The sequence below is a fragment of the Pongo abelii genome, chromosome 18 (genome assembly GCF_028885655.2).
Source record: "Pongo abelii isolate AG06213 chromosome 18, NHGRI_mPonAbe1-v2.0_pri, whole genome shotgun sequence".
NCBI classification, from domain to species: Eukaryota; Metazoa; Chordata; class Mammalia; order Primates; family Hominidae; genus Pongo; species Pongo abelii.
In genome coordinates this window covers 61,294,044-61,308,012 of record NC_072003.2, presented here as the reverse complement: position 1 = coordinate 61,308,012, position 13,969 = coordinate 61,294,044, and the positions used below count along the sequence as shown (strand labels likewise).

The 13,969-nt window shown below is 38.5% G+C and overlaps 1 protein-coding gene across 3 annotated transcripts in view; it reads left to right on the top strand.

The window, feature by feature from the left end:
* Nucleotides 1-13,969, top strand: part of CDH8 (cadherin 8) — a 391,459-nt gene that overhangs the window by 81,572 nt on the left and 295,918 nt on the right. The window lies entirely within an intron of this gene.

The following is a 13,969-nucleotide window of genomic DNA, read 5'->3' as shown; positions in this document are numbered from 1 at the left end:
ACTTACTGATTAAGAATATCCCAGCAGTTAAACATTTGCCACGGAGAGAACCCAATAGTTTTGAATTTTCCAGAAGCCCTAGAAGATGCATCTTTACAAGATACTAGGCACTGTAATTGAGCTGGTTTGTATTTTTACAGACTATCAGAAACATCCTTCCTGCTAGGATTTCCCTGTTTAAAGTTATCCAGAGTTTTGTGTGACCACTTTTAAATGACCTTATGATAAACTCTTTCTTATAAATAGTAATTAAAAAAATAAAGAAAAAAATTTAGAAAGTAGATGAAGTTTATGTCTATGAGGTTTAAGAGAAAAATCTTAGCCAAACTAAATTTAACAGAATTTAATTGACCAAAGCACGATTCACAAATCAGGCAACTCTCTGAACCAGAGGCTCAGAGAGACTCCACTGCAGCCATGCAGCACAAGGAGGTTTATGAACGAAAAGGAAGGTGGCATACAGAAAACAGAATTGATGTACACAAACAGTGGGATTGGCTACAGCTTGACGTTTGCTTTATTTGAACATGGTTTGAACAGCTGGCCCCCTTTGATTGGCCAAAACTCAGTGATTGGCACAAGAGTAGGTTATGGTCTGTTTATACCTCCATTTAGGTTATGGTTCATTATGTATAGAGAAACCTTCAGGTTGACTTAAATATGTAAGGAGGCAGCTTTAGGCTAACCTTGATTTAACAGAGATACTAGGACATCTGAAGAGAAAACAGTAACCCATTTGGTTATGTGAATATCAATAGTCTACAGTGGAGGATAGCATGTTGTTTATTAGGTGCAAATCCTTTTCTTACACATTTAGTAGGTCTATGGACTTGGTAATGCCATTTCCCTGACTCTGTTTCATTTCTTCATCTGTGAAGTGGATCCAAAACCCACTTTAGGAGGTTACTGCTGAAATACAGTGAAATAATGGTGGTTCATTATGTGTTAGCTTTTCATATTATTGCTACAAAGCAGAGTTTATATTTACAGATGTGTACATTATTGCTTAGATATTTCACTTCTCCCACAGTTAAAGATTGGGACTTAGGCTACTCTAATTTGAATTCAACAATTGAATAATTATATGAGCTTGAGCTGGTTTTTAAAAATATTTTTGTTTTTCAAATTCATTTCGTGTATTTATCTTTCTTTCTTTTTTTTTGAGACAGAGTCTTGCTCTGTTGCCCAGGCTGGAGTACAGTGGCCCAATCTCAGCTCATTGCAAGCTCTGCCTCCCGGGTTCACGCCGTTCCCCTGCCTCAGCCTCCCAAGTAGCTGAGACTACAGGTGCCCACCACCACGCCCAGCTAATTTTTTGTATTTTTAGTAGAGACAGGGTTTCACCGTGTTAGTCAGGATGGCCTCGATCTCCTGACCTTTTGATCCGTCCGCCTCGGCCTCCCAAAGTGCATTTCGAGTATCAATCATGAGTAAAATTTAATTGTAGGTGCTAGGGATACAAAGATATTTAAAACCCAGTCACAGTTTTTAATATAGACCACACTATTAACATTACCATTGGCACTGGGACTGGAATAATTGTTTTGACGTGAAACCCTCAATAGGTGACAGGGTGAGAACCCAGTAACTGGGAAAGATGGACATCATATATAATGGGTTTTTGCTCCTCCTTTCTCCATGGTGGTTAGATGAGAGCTGAACAACCAACTTCAAAATGTGTTTTAGCAAGATATGGGAAACCCTGACATGAAAAGATTTCAGCCTAGTGCATTAGTCCCCTTGTTAACCTCTAAATCTGGCAATTATACATTGCAAACACGGTGTATTAAATGAGACGATTTTATGGAGTTGGTCAATACAACATTAAACAAAATGTAATCTCTTGGAAGCAGTTATTCAATGTTTAGTTCTGAGTCCTTTGATATTTGAAGGAGAAAGTCTCTATAACTCTGTTGCCCAGGCTGGAGTACAGTGGCACAATCCCAGCTCACTGCAGCCTCGATCACTTGGGCTCAAATGATTCTCCCACCTCAGCCCCCCAAGTAGCTGCAACTACAGATGTGTGCCACCATGCCTGGCTGGTTTTTGTATTTTTTTGTAGAGACAGGGTGGTGCCAAGTTGCCCAGGCTGGTCTCGAATTCCTGGGCTCAAGCAATCCTCCCACCTCTGCCTTCCAAAGCGCTGGGATTGCAGGCATGAGCCACCAGGCCTGGCTCCAATGTCTTTTTTTTTTTGGTAAGAAAAATTGGTCTCATACTCAGAAATTTTGGGAGACAAGAACTAGCATTATATTTAGTTTTCTTTTTCACTGTATTTTTTTTAATGTTCTCTTCATAATATGACATCAGTTTTCCCATTAATAACAACATGACAAGTTATTTTAAAATGTATTTCATGATGAGCAATAAATAAATTAATAGTGTTCCTGTACAGAAAAAATATCAAGTGGATGAAGAAGAATAGCAGAAGTATGAGAAATATGGAAAGCTCTGCTCCGCGAAAATTATACATTCTTAATATGTCTTGTATTAATTCATATACTTCTCTTTTTTCTCTACCCTTGAGCTCTGTCTTAGTCCATTCAGTTCAGGCTGCCTGGGAAGTCCAAGATCTGGGCACCAATACATTTGGTGTCTGGTTATGGGTTACTTTCTGGTTCATAGATGGCACCTTCTGACAAGTTCTCTCTGCGTCCCCACATGGTGGAAGGATTGAGAGTGGATCCTTTTATATTAGTGTACTAATCCCTTTCAGGAGAGTGAGTCAGCCCACGTGACCTAATCACCTCCAAAAGGCCCTGCCTCCTAACATCCTCACATGGGGATTTAAATTTCAACATAGGAATATTAGGGAGACATAAAAACACAGGCAATAGCAGGATGCAAATGAACATCTTCTGTGAATTGTTACCTAGGTATTCTAAGTGATCTCTTTGTATCCATTTGCTCCGATTCCCAATATGTGCTCTATACTTAATCATAGAGGGGATATAATTTGATTTGCATTTTGTGAAAATTATTCAAGACAGCACAACACATAAATTATTTTTTATTGTCCATAGGAGATAACATTCTGAGGATCCCTAATAAACATTGCATAATTTTGCCCGTTCGCCTATTCAACCTTCTGCAGATCATGCAACCTCTTCAACAGTATTTGCACTCCTCCAGCTCTAGCCTCTTTTAATTTTTGACGTTTGCATAGATTGTTTCCTCCATGTTTTTCATGATGTATTTCCTCTATTTTGAATTCACCTCCTCTGCCGTTTCAGCAACCAGCCTGCTAACTCCCAGCTTTCTGCAAATCTTTTACATGTTTACTTCATTTGAGAAGCTCTCTCTGGCACTTCTCCATGAAGCCAAACCTCTATTCATTCTTACATGACACCCAATACCTATCTTTTATAACACTTAGCAACACAAATGCCATAAGTAAAACCATAAGTCTGTCTCCCAAATCCAACAGTACATTATTATATTCTCAGCACCTAGCACAGTAAGGGAGCTCAAAATATATTTATTTTTGAATTAATTAATGAATGGAGTTCTTCTGTGGTATTCTTAAGCTGTGGTAGTGGTATTTTATTCCTATTACACAACCCCATGGGAGAAATGATAGTTTATTTTGCTCATTGTTTTGACTCCTATTAATAATTAAATGAGAATTAGAATTTTCACAAATCTCAAAAAAGACATTTTAACAGACAATTAGTCAATATCAGCTCTAAAGAGTTTGACTTTGGGAGCCACATAGATAAAGTAGAAGACATGGCCACTGTCTTCAATAATATTCAGTAACTTCTTAAGAGTTTGTTCCATTTCTCTCCACATCAAAGTTTTCTATTAGCTTATACAATGAATGAATTCCAGCAAAGTTGACAAATTCTTGTGAAGCAAATCCTGTTTCCCATTGATTTCATTATTAAATTTTAAATGTATTTCCTCTTGGTGTGGGATATCTGCAGTATTTTATTGTTTAATGCAGTGGCTCATGGGGAAATCATATCCCTTTCAATGAGCAAAGAGAAAAGGAGGAGAGAGAGGCATGAAGGAATTAGCATCCTATAAAAGTGCTGTAGGTGAGGAAATGATAATGGTGGTTTAGAAGCTGCTTCAGGCTTTTGACTTCAGTATGGTAAAATGTGAAATCCATTGCAATATGTAAAAGAAGGACCTGTGGTATGGAATCCCAGTATTTTCATGCTAGTTGAATAATCTAAGACAGTTTTTTAAAAAAATTATTTGAGTTCTGTTTTGTCATATACAAAAAGAAGATCATATGGCATCTTTTTTTAAATTTATTTATTTATTTATTTATTTTTGAGACGGAGTCTTGCTCTGTCGCCCAGGCTGGAGTGCAGTGGCGCGATCTCGGCCCACTGCAAGCTCCGCCTCCCAGGTTCACGCCATTCTCCTGCCTCAGCCTCCCAAGTAGCTGGAACTACAGGCGCCCGCCACCAAGCCCGGCTAATTTTTTTTGTATTTTTAGTAGAGACGGGGTTTCACCGTGTTAGCCAGGATGGTCTCGATCTCCTGACCTCGTGATCCGCCTGCCTCTGCCTCCCAAAGTGCTGGGATTACAGGCGTGAGCCACCGTGCCCAGCCCATATGGCATCTTTTATACATGTATTGGGAAGATAAAATGAAATGTGTGTGTATTGCTCAGCATCATGTCTGGTAAAAAGAAAGTGCCCATTCAAATATACCTGCCATGATGATGATGATGATGATGATGATGATGATGATGATGATGATTACTAGTTATCCAAAGACTGGAATGTGGAAGGTTTTTTTAACTTTTATTTTAGGTTCGGGGGTAAGTGTACAGGTTTGTTACATAAGTAAACTTGTATCATGGGGCGTTGTTGTATAGATTATTTCATCACTCAGGTATTAAGCCCGGTACCTAAGAGTTATCTTTTCTGTTCCTCTTCTTTCTCCTACCCTTCCCCCTCAAGTAGACCCCAGTGCCTTTTGTTCCCTTCTTTATGTTCATGAATTCTCATCATTTAGCTTTCACTTATAAGTGAGAACATGCAATGTTTGAGTTTCTGTTCCTGCATTAGTTTGCAAAGGATAATGGCCCCCAGTCCCATCCACGTTCCCACAAAAGACATGATTTTGTTCTTTTTTATGGCTGTATAGTGAATATGAGGTTTTAATGACATAAAAGTATAAATAACAAGGAATTATATTTAAACTGGTTTTGGGGGGAAAATAAGAAATGAAGTAGATATTTTGTTATTCAAGTATTTTCAAAGGAAAGTTAAGACAATGCAGTCTCATATCTTGACACCGTAGTTCTTTATATTGTAACTTTTGTCACAAAGTCATTAAGCAGAAGTCATAAGTGGGATAGACACCCAGTCGCATCCCTTCTGCTACTCTGCACTCAAATCATTTAATTTTTTTAAACATTGATTCACTCAACAATAAGTATTGAACTCTTATGCACATCTGGTAAATAGAGTAAAATCTAGTACCTACCAGCAATATTTCCCTGAAGTTGTCTTTCTTATGAAGAGCTGCTTCTCAGCTAAAAATATCCTACTGTTTATCTTATCTCTTGCACCTTGTCTCAACAGAGAAGTCAGAGAGGAAGAAAAAAAAAATTCATTTGAGATCAAAAAGCCTTGCCTTCTGTATTACAACCTGTATCACTTACCAGGGAGTATATTGTGTTCATCCTTTATAGACAGAAAGTGCTTTATCAATAATTTTGCTGTACAACCTCATTTGTAGGTCCCTAACTGTCTTGATTTCGGGATTATTCAGGCTATCTATGATGCAAGAAGCCAGGGAATAGCAACTGCCACTGTGATGCAGTGGTTCATGAAGCTTAGGATTTTTTTTTTTTAAGACAGAGTCTTGCTCTGTCACCCAGGCTGAATTGCAGTGGCAGCATCATGGCTCATTGCAGCCTCAACCACCCGTGTTTAAGCAATCTTCCTACCTCAGCCCCCTGAGAGTTGGGACTACAGGCATGCGCCACAGTGCCTGGCTAATTTTTGTATTATTATTATTTAGTAGAGACGGGGTTTTGCCATGTTGCCCAGGCTGGTCTCGAACTCCTGGAATCAAGTGATCTGCCTCCTTGGCTTCCCAAAGTGCTGGGATTACACATGTGAGTCCCCATGTGCAGCCAAAATGTCTTAACTATAACATTTTCCCAAGCACATCCTGTGAGGTATTAATAGATGTCATGTTGTGTCTGGAGTTGTTTCCTTCCAGTGGGTTCTTGGTCTTGCTGACTTCAAGAATGAAGCTGCGGACCTTGGCGGCGAGTGTTACAGCTCTTAAAGGTGGTGCAGACCCAAAGAGTGAGCAGCAGCAAGATTTATTGTGAAGAGCGAAAGAACAAAGCTTCCACCGTGTGGAAGGGACCCAAGCAGGTTGCTGCTGCTGGCTGGGGTGGCCAGCTTTTATTCTCTTATTTGTCCCCACCCACTTCCTGCTGATTGGTCCATTTTACAGAGTGCTGATTGGTGCATTGAAAATCCTTTAGCTAGCACAGAGTGCTGATTGGTGCATTTACAATCCTCTAGCTAGACAGAAAGGTTCTCCAAGTCCCCACTCCACCCAGGAAGTCCAGCTGGCTTCTACACTCCCAACTCCGAAGAGTCAGGGGTTGTTAGAGAGTCCTTTCCCAGAAAGCCTGATACCCGTGTCTTTAGTCTGGCAGCCGCAACAATGTGAAACAGAGATTCTCAATATCTACTACAAGACTCATGAGTTAATTAAATTGTAATATGTTTCTTCATTGCAAGAGTAATCAGAACTTTTAAAATTCTGACCTCTAATGTGTATCTCCAATTTAGAGATGTGAGATAAGATACACATGGTAGGTACTGTTTACAAAAATGCATTTAAACACTTTTGATATGTAAGATTACTTTTGAACATGTTCATTCTCTTCTCCACTTTCACCTCCGTGGGATTAGTATACTTGTGTGACCCACTGATGTCGGGATGGGTTATGCGATTTGAGAGAAGAGTTTTACAGATTACTTTCTATTTTTGTCAAAAATATTAAGAATAAAAATTTAAAAAAGGAAGATTTCTTAAAAAGATACTGTACCAACAATTAGAATATACTCTTGTCTTTAGCATATTCTTGAGCGGGCTTAAAGCTACGGATTTAACATCTATTGTTGGGCTATTGTTTTTTTCAAGAATGACTCCCTGGGTTTGTATTTGTAAAGAAAGTGTTGGGACTCTTCAACTGTCTGCTCTTTTCTGTTTTTCCTTGTTAAGTTCTTATCTCTTAAGCAAACGTAGGCTTCACAGTTAACCTTTGAGTAGAGAAGCTCCCAGAGATGCACATTGCCTATGAATTTAGGTGACCTTTGGGGGACAGCATATTTTCCACTTGGAGCCGTCATTGTGCTCTGGTTACATATTGAAAGATATTTGGTGAATAATGAAGGAGTAGTGTGTCTACCGTTGGGGAGGCACTGTTCTAGATGCTGTTAGATTTTGGCTGTGTTCTCAACTTCTTCCAACTTCATGATATATTTTTTTAAATATACCTGACAATGATTAGATCAGAACGAGCAGAGAAGCAGGAGATCAGAAATCCTCAGAAGCTAATTCTTATAGGCAGGTCTAAGTTAATGCTTTCATACATATTTTAATATCTGTCTCTTCCATTATGTTATTTTTTACAGAATCAGCTCCCTCCAAACACCTTCTTAGTTTTTCCCCAAATTTAGGGTCATACGTTTGTATGATTGATTGATTTTTGTGTGGTTTTCTCATTATTGTGCCAGTAACAAATGTGAGGTTCTTAGGGATTGGATAATCAGTCCAGTACAGAAATAGGGTCAGGGAAGGTTTAATGGAGACTGTGAACAGGACGTTACTGGAAGACCTGTGCTTTTGACCACAGAGTTTGCCTGACTATCTCACTGTATGGATATAAATTCCATCAGCTGAGCATGCCCTTGGGTTATTTTCATTTTCTCGAGCCACCCCTTTTTTGAGAACAGAGCCCTAATAGCTCTGTAAGTTGACCAATAACAATTCAATGTCGACATTTACATATATATTAAAACCATTTAACATTTATTTTAATCATAGACATTTCTTGTAATACTCCAGAGTAATGAATGAAGCTTTTTAAAGAATGAGTTAAAACAAACATGTAGAACAAGAAAAAAATCACATTCATATATTAAGTCTGAAAAGAAATGTATTATTTCATTTAGAGGAAAAAATGTTTTATACTTTCCCTCAGATTTACACTGTCTGAAACAAATTCTGCTCTATTTTACTTTCCACTGACTCACATATATAGGGGGAGAAAATTCAACCTAGAATGAGAACTCCTTGAAGGCAGGGACCAGGTATTATTCATCATTCCTGTGTGTAACTTCTCTGGCAAATGATAGGAATGCAATATAGGTTTGATGAATCCGTATGACTGAAAAGAAGTTGAATCTATCCCTGAATGGTATAGGTACAAAAATATGTGCTTGGGGAATGATCAACATTTTCTTTGACACATTTAATATAATTTTTAATTCAAACTGTTTTCATACAAAAATATTTTATTGCCTTGCAGAAAAATCATATTTGCCTCATGTCTTTGTAGTCATCGCAATAATAGTCTTACTCAATCTTAAGTCAAATATACTTCAATTTAGAAATAATGTCTACAATAATATTCATGTATAGAATTAAATAATGGGGTGAAGTTGTTTTGGTACTGTTTGTGACACTGTTTTTGATCAGTCTTGAAATTCTTGGGCTTAGGAAGCAAAGCTGTTACAAACTCCTTATACTGACATCTACCTGGTAAATACGAGAGTTGAGCATTTACACAGGAAACAGATAACAGTTTTGCCAATCTTAGTTACCACACAGTTTGATTCTGTGTTCTACATGGAACATCAATCATTTCTCTTCTGCTCTATAAATTCTGCACCTAAGATTGTTCTGCATCACCCAAGAGAAGAAGAGAAGTATTGCTATTCAGTTTAGGAATTATTTAGTAGGAGTCCAAATTGTGCAGAATAGAATCAACAGATAGCTTGATAGGCAGTGTCTACTTGGGCAAGTTGCTTTGTGGTATTGACCTTCAGAATAACCCTGTTTCACCTAAATTGCATCTGTTTTCAGGATCAAGAGGGTTAATGTATGTGAGGCGAAAAGATGGAAGAAAACTTGCATATTGAACATTTACTATGTACCAAAGGTGTGACCTATCAAACGTCAGTTTCCTAACCTATTAAATAAGCACGATTCTATTGCCTACCTCAAAGGAGAAAGTAAAAGCTTGAGCAAACATCAACTGTTGAAGCTCAAACTCAAGTCCTATTGTGCCTGGCTCTGAAATTTATCTCCTTTAATTTTCCCTAAATTGCTTCTCCAAGAATATTTTACATCTAGGTGTAAAAACTAATGCTTTCTTTAGAATTCTGCTGGGCACCATGAAAGACACCCAATCTTCAATTCTTGTGAGTTCCACTGTTTCTTGAAGACATAGTTTTTGCTTTACAGAAATAGAAAAGAGTTCCCAGTCTTGCTCAAACTTCTTGTGGGGTCTCTGACTATACAATTTTCTGAAGGATCTTAGGCCAGAAAAAGCAAAAGTACCACTAGAGGACACCTGGTGGTCTTCTCCAAAATAGCAGGGTAGATCTTTGGCCATGAGTGTGTTTCAGAGGTCCTCTGTGTGTGTGTGTGCATGCACGTGTGTGTATGTGTTCCTGTGTGCAAGTGGGATATTAGGAGTGGGCAGGAGGCAGTAAAAACTTCAGAACAGGAAGGTGAACTCAAATTTTTGAGAATCCTTTGACAGATAGCAGTTTTGAAGATGCCAAAATACATTCTGCCTGTGACTCATTAAAATAAAGAGAAATCACAAAGCATCCTTTGATTCAGCCACGTTTCTTTTCACATTTTACAGCCTTTCATTCTACAGCCTTCCAAAGGATTTAGAAGAAAAATTGGAGGAAATAGTGAAAGAAACAAAACAAAACAAAACAAAAAAATCACGGTGCCTGAGAAAGCTGTTAGAAAGCCTAGTTCCCTGTAAACAGCTTGCCCGACTACCTTTTAGCAACATATTTCTCTTGATTCACACCAGCTGGTCTTTTCTAATTTCTCCTCAGTGTCTTGAAATAGCTATTTTCCTTGAAGCTAATCTCTCAGTCTTTGCTGATGACTCCCTGGGTTTGGATTTCCTAAAGAAGGTGTTAGCACTCCTCAACCGTCTGCTCTTCTCTGTTCTTCCTTGTCAAGTTCTTAACTCTTAAGCAAACTTAGACTTCGCAGCTAACCTTTGAGTAGGGATGCTCCCAGAGATCCACATTGCCTATGAGTTCAGGTAACCTTTGAGGGTAAGAATGATGACATACTGGAGTGGATAAACTTGAATCTTTTTTTTTTTTTTTTTTTTAAATCATGCATCTAGGCACAAAACGAAATTGGCCTTTTGGCAGGACCGATTGAGGCTTGAGTATCCTGCCAGCTACCATGTGTCTCTCTGAGCAGTGATAACCATTTTTTAAGAAGCAGCTGACTTTGTGATCATTCCGATGCAAATTCTATTAACAAAGATAGAGTGCATTTCTCATTTACCATTGCATTTAATCTTCACAATGACCCTGTTGTATGGATAATCTCACGTCTTCTTTAGAAACAGTTTTTAAAAGTCTCCAAAAGTTTAAGAATTTGCTAACATCACAGAGTTCTTAAGAATGAAACCTCAATTCAAACTCAGGAGTGTCAGACTCAAAAACCAAACGTTCTCCTCACTAAAGCGCTGATGGTAAGGCCCTGCCTATAATGGGCAACAATACTGGATCTTCCATTGCAGTAAATGTGATGAACTTGAGTTTTCTTTGAACCTGCTGTCTTAGATTTGGGCCATGTTTTTTTTCTTTTTTCTTTCCTTTATCATTGATAGGAATTTAATTTTATATCTATACCTGTATCTATGCACTTTTTACTTTAATTTCTGTTTTTGCATTATTGACAGACATCCTTGAACTTGAGAAGCCTTGTTTAAAAAAATGAGAAAAGCAGAACCATGCCTGTTGCATTCGTCTTATGTTTTTATTTAATTTTTTTTTTTTTTTTTTTGGAGATAAGGTCTAACTATGCTGCACAGGCTGGTCTGAAACTCCTGGCCTCAAGTAATTCTTCTGCCTCCGGCTCTCAAACTGCTGGCATTACAGGCATGAGCCACCACACCCAGCCTGCTCCTATTTATTGTGTGTTTGTTTATATTAATATCTCTCAAAATGTAAGTGATTTACACTGATTTAATATGTTTAATTCTCATAAAAACCTAATAAGTTAGCTGCCAAAATTATTCCTGATTTTGAAAGAAGAGGTGAAAGCTTAAATAATTTGAAACAGGTGATTCAGCTAATAATCAATACAGGCAATATTGAAACAACTGAACTGTGTATCTAACAGGCAATGCCACCTCCCCCAGCAGTATTTAGAAGGGAACAGCTGAGAACCCTTAGAGGTATATTTTTTCTGTTAAACATATCTGAATTCAAAGCAGCAACAATTACAAATTCGCAGACAATCAACATCCAGACTCTTTAATTTGGCTCCTGTCTATCCCTTTAACTCATTTCCTGTCACTTTGTGCTTCTCAACTGAGTGTTGCAAAATTCACAGGGCACTCATGTGTCAAGAAATGTGACATTACATATTTTATACATATTATTGTCTCATTCCAGCCTCACAATGCCCCTCTGAGGTAATGAACAATACTCTCCAAGCCTCCATTGTTCTCATCTGTAGAAGGAAATAATAAGTAGCTTGCCCAAAAGACACACAACTCCTATTCAGGGAAGCTTGAATGCAAACCCAGTCTAAAAGGATCTGGTCATTACCATTAAGCTATGCTGTTGATGTGCTTTATCTACTTCTGTCTACTTGGGAGTTTTCTTCCACTGGCTTTGGTAAATTGATTCCCTTCTTTTGTTGACACTATGCCTCATTCAGTTTTTCTCTGTTCTCACCCAGCTCTTCTGTTGCTTTGAGAATCTTCCAAAGATGGCTTCTCTGTGTTTTTCAGCGCCTGAGCTCTATAATACCTTCCTATAATATTATTTCACTTTTCATGTTGTAGTATTCATTTTGTATTTATTGTTCTACTATCTGCATTAGATCAAGGGATCTGAGAAAGGGACTCTGTCTCACTTATATTTTCCAAAGTTAACACAGCACATGGAAAATAGAATACATATTTATTCAAAAAACATATAAAATGCCTTGTGTGTCTGAATAAACCCACTTCTTATGTAGACATAGTAAGGGATTATTTGGTACTCATGTGAGCAATTAGGTTTTGTGTCAGAGTAGAATGACCACTCTATTAAAATCTCCATACTATTTTGACATGAAATTGATCTGCAAACACCTATCCAGAATCCCAAACTAATCTAAAGAAGGACAGAATATATCCCCTGAATTTTATCTTTCTCATGTGTCTAGAATCTAGACGATGAAAATTCATTTCCCTACCACCTTGTTTGTTTACATTCATTTGTTCTCTCATTCAGCAATCTACCACGCAACACCTAATGTCAGTGAGCCACTCTTCTAGGTGCTGAAATACAGACGAACAGATAAGGCCTCTACTCTCTTGAAGTTTATATTCTAGTGTCTGAGGTTGGAGAGTAAGAAAATACAGAAGATGAAACAGAGTGATATAATGTAGAATGACTGGATGATTAGTTTGGGATTTCTGGAAAATATTTTCTGTATTGTTGTTTTTCTTTTTTTGTTTTGGTTTGATTTTGTCTTTTTGAAACAAGATCTCACTCTGTTGTCCAGGCAAGATGGTGCAGTGGCAGCATCTCAGCTCACTGCAACCTCTGCCTCCCGGACTCAAGTGATCTTCCCACCTAAGCTTCTCAAGTAGCTGGAACTACAGGCATGGACCACTTTTTTGTATATTTTGTAGAGGTGCGGTTTCGCCATGTTGTCCAGGCTGGTGTTGAACTCCTGGGCTCAAGTGAGCCTCACACCTCAGCCTCCCAAAGTGCTGGAATTACAGGTGTGTGTCACCATGCCCAGCCGGAACTGGTGTTTTTCAAAGCTACCCTGTGCATGACTAGAAGTAAGCAACTATGGAAAGAAAAAGGGGAGTAATGAAAATGTCTTTAACAAGGAACAAGGTGAACTTGTTAGCGGAACAGAAAGAAATCCAGGTGGTTGGTGAGCTGTAAGCTAGCAGTAGAGTGGTATGAGATGAAGTTGGAGTGTAAGATCAAGGTCAGGTAACATAGGTCGCTATGTGAATCAAGATAATGAGCTTAGCCCGTTTCCTCTCCTCTCCTCTTTTCGTTTTGTTTTGTTTTAGAGGCAGAGTCTCACTCTATAGCCTGTAGCCCAGGCTGGAGTGCAGACGTAGGATTATAGCTCACTGTAACCTCCAACTCTTAGGCTCAAGCGATTCTCCCATCTCAGCCTTCTGAGCAGCTAGGACTACAGGTGCACCTCACCATACCCAGCTAATTTTTTATTTTTATTTTTGTAAAGGTGAGGTCTCATTACATTGCCCAGGCTGGTCTCAAACTCCTGGGCAGAAGTGATCCTTTCACCTTGACCTCCCAAGTACTGGGATTACAGGTGTGAGCCACTGTGCCCATTCCTTAGTCTGTTTTCTAAATGTGATGGGTGGGTACTGAAGAGTTTTAAAGTGAGGGCAACAGCATGGTTCTTTAAAAAAAATCAAAATGATCAATTAGGCTATAATATAGAGAATGGGTAGCATCGGAAATAAGAAAACTGGGACTTCAGGAATATTTTTAGAGAATGAACCGCCACTTCTTACCCACTATTTAGATGTAGTATTTGTGAGAAGAGAGGGGTCAGGAGGACTTATTGGGTAGATGGTATGGCCATTTACTAAAATGAGGAGCAGGTTAATGTATAAGGGAGAGATCAAAGGATGAGATGAGATCTCCCAAGGAGAGTGTGTAAATAGAGAAAATTGAGGATGCTACTGGAGGGAGCTCCAGTTTTTTGAGTTCTG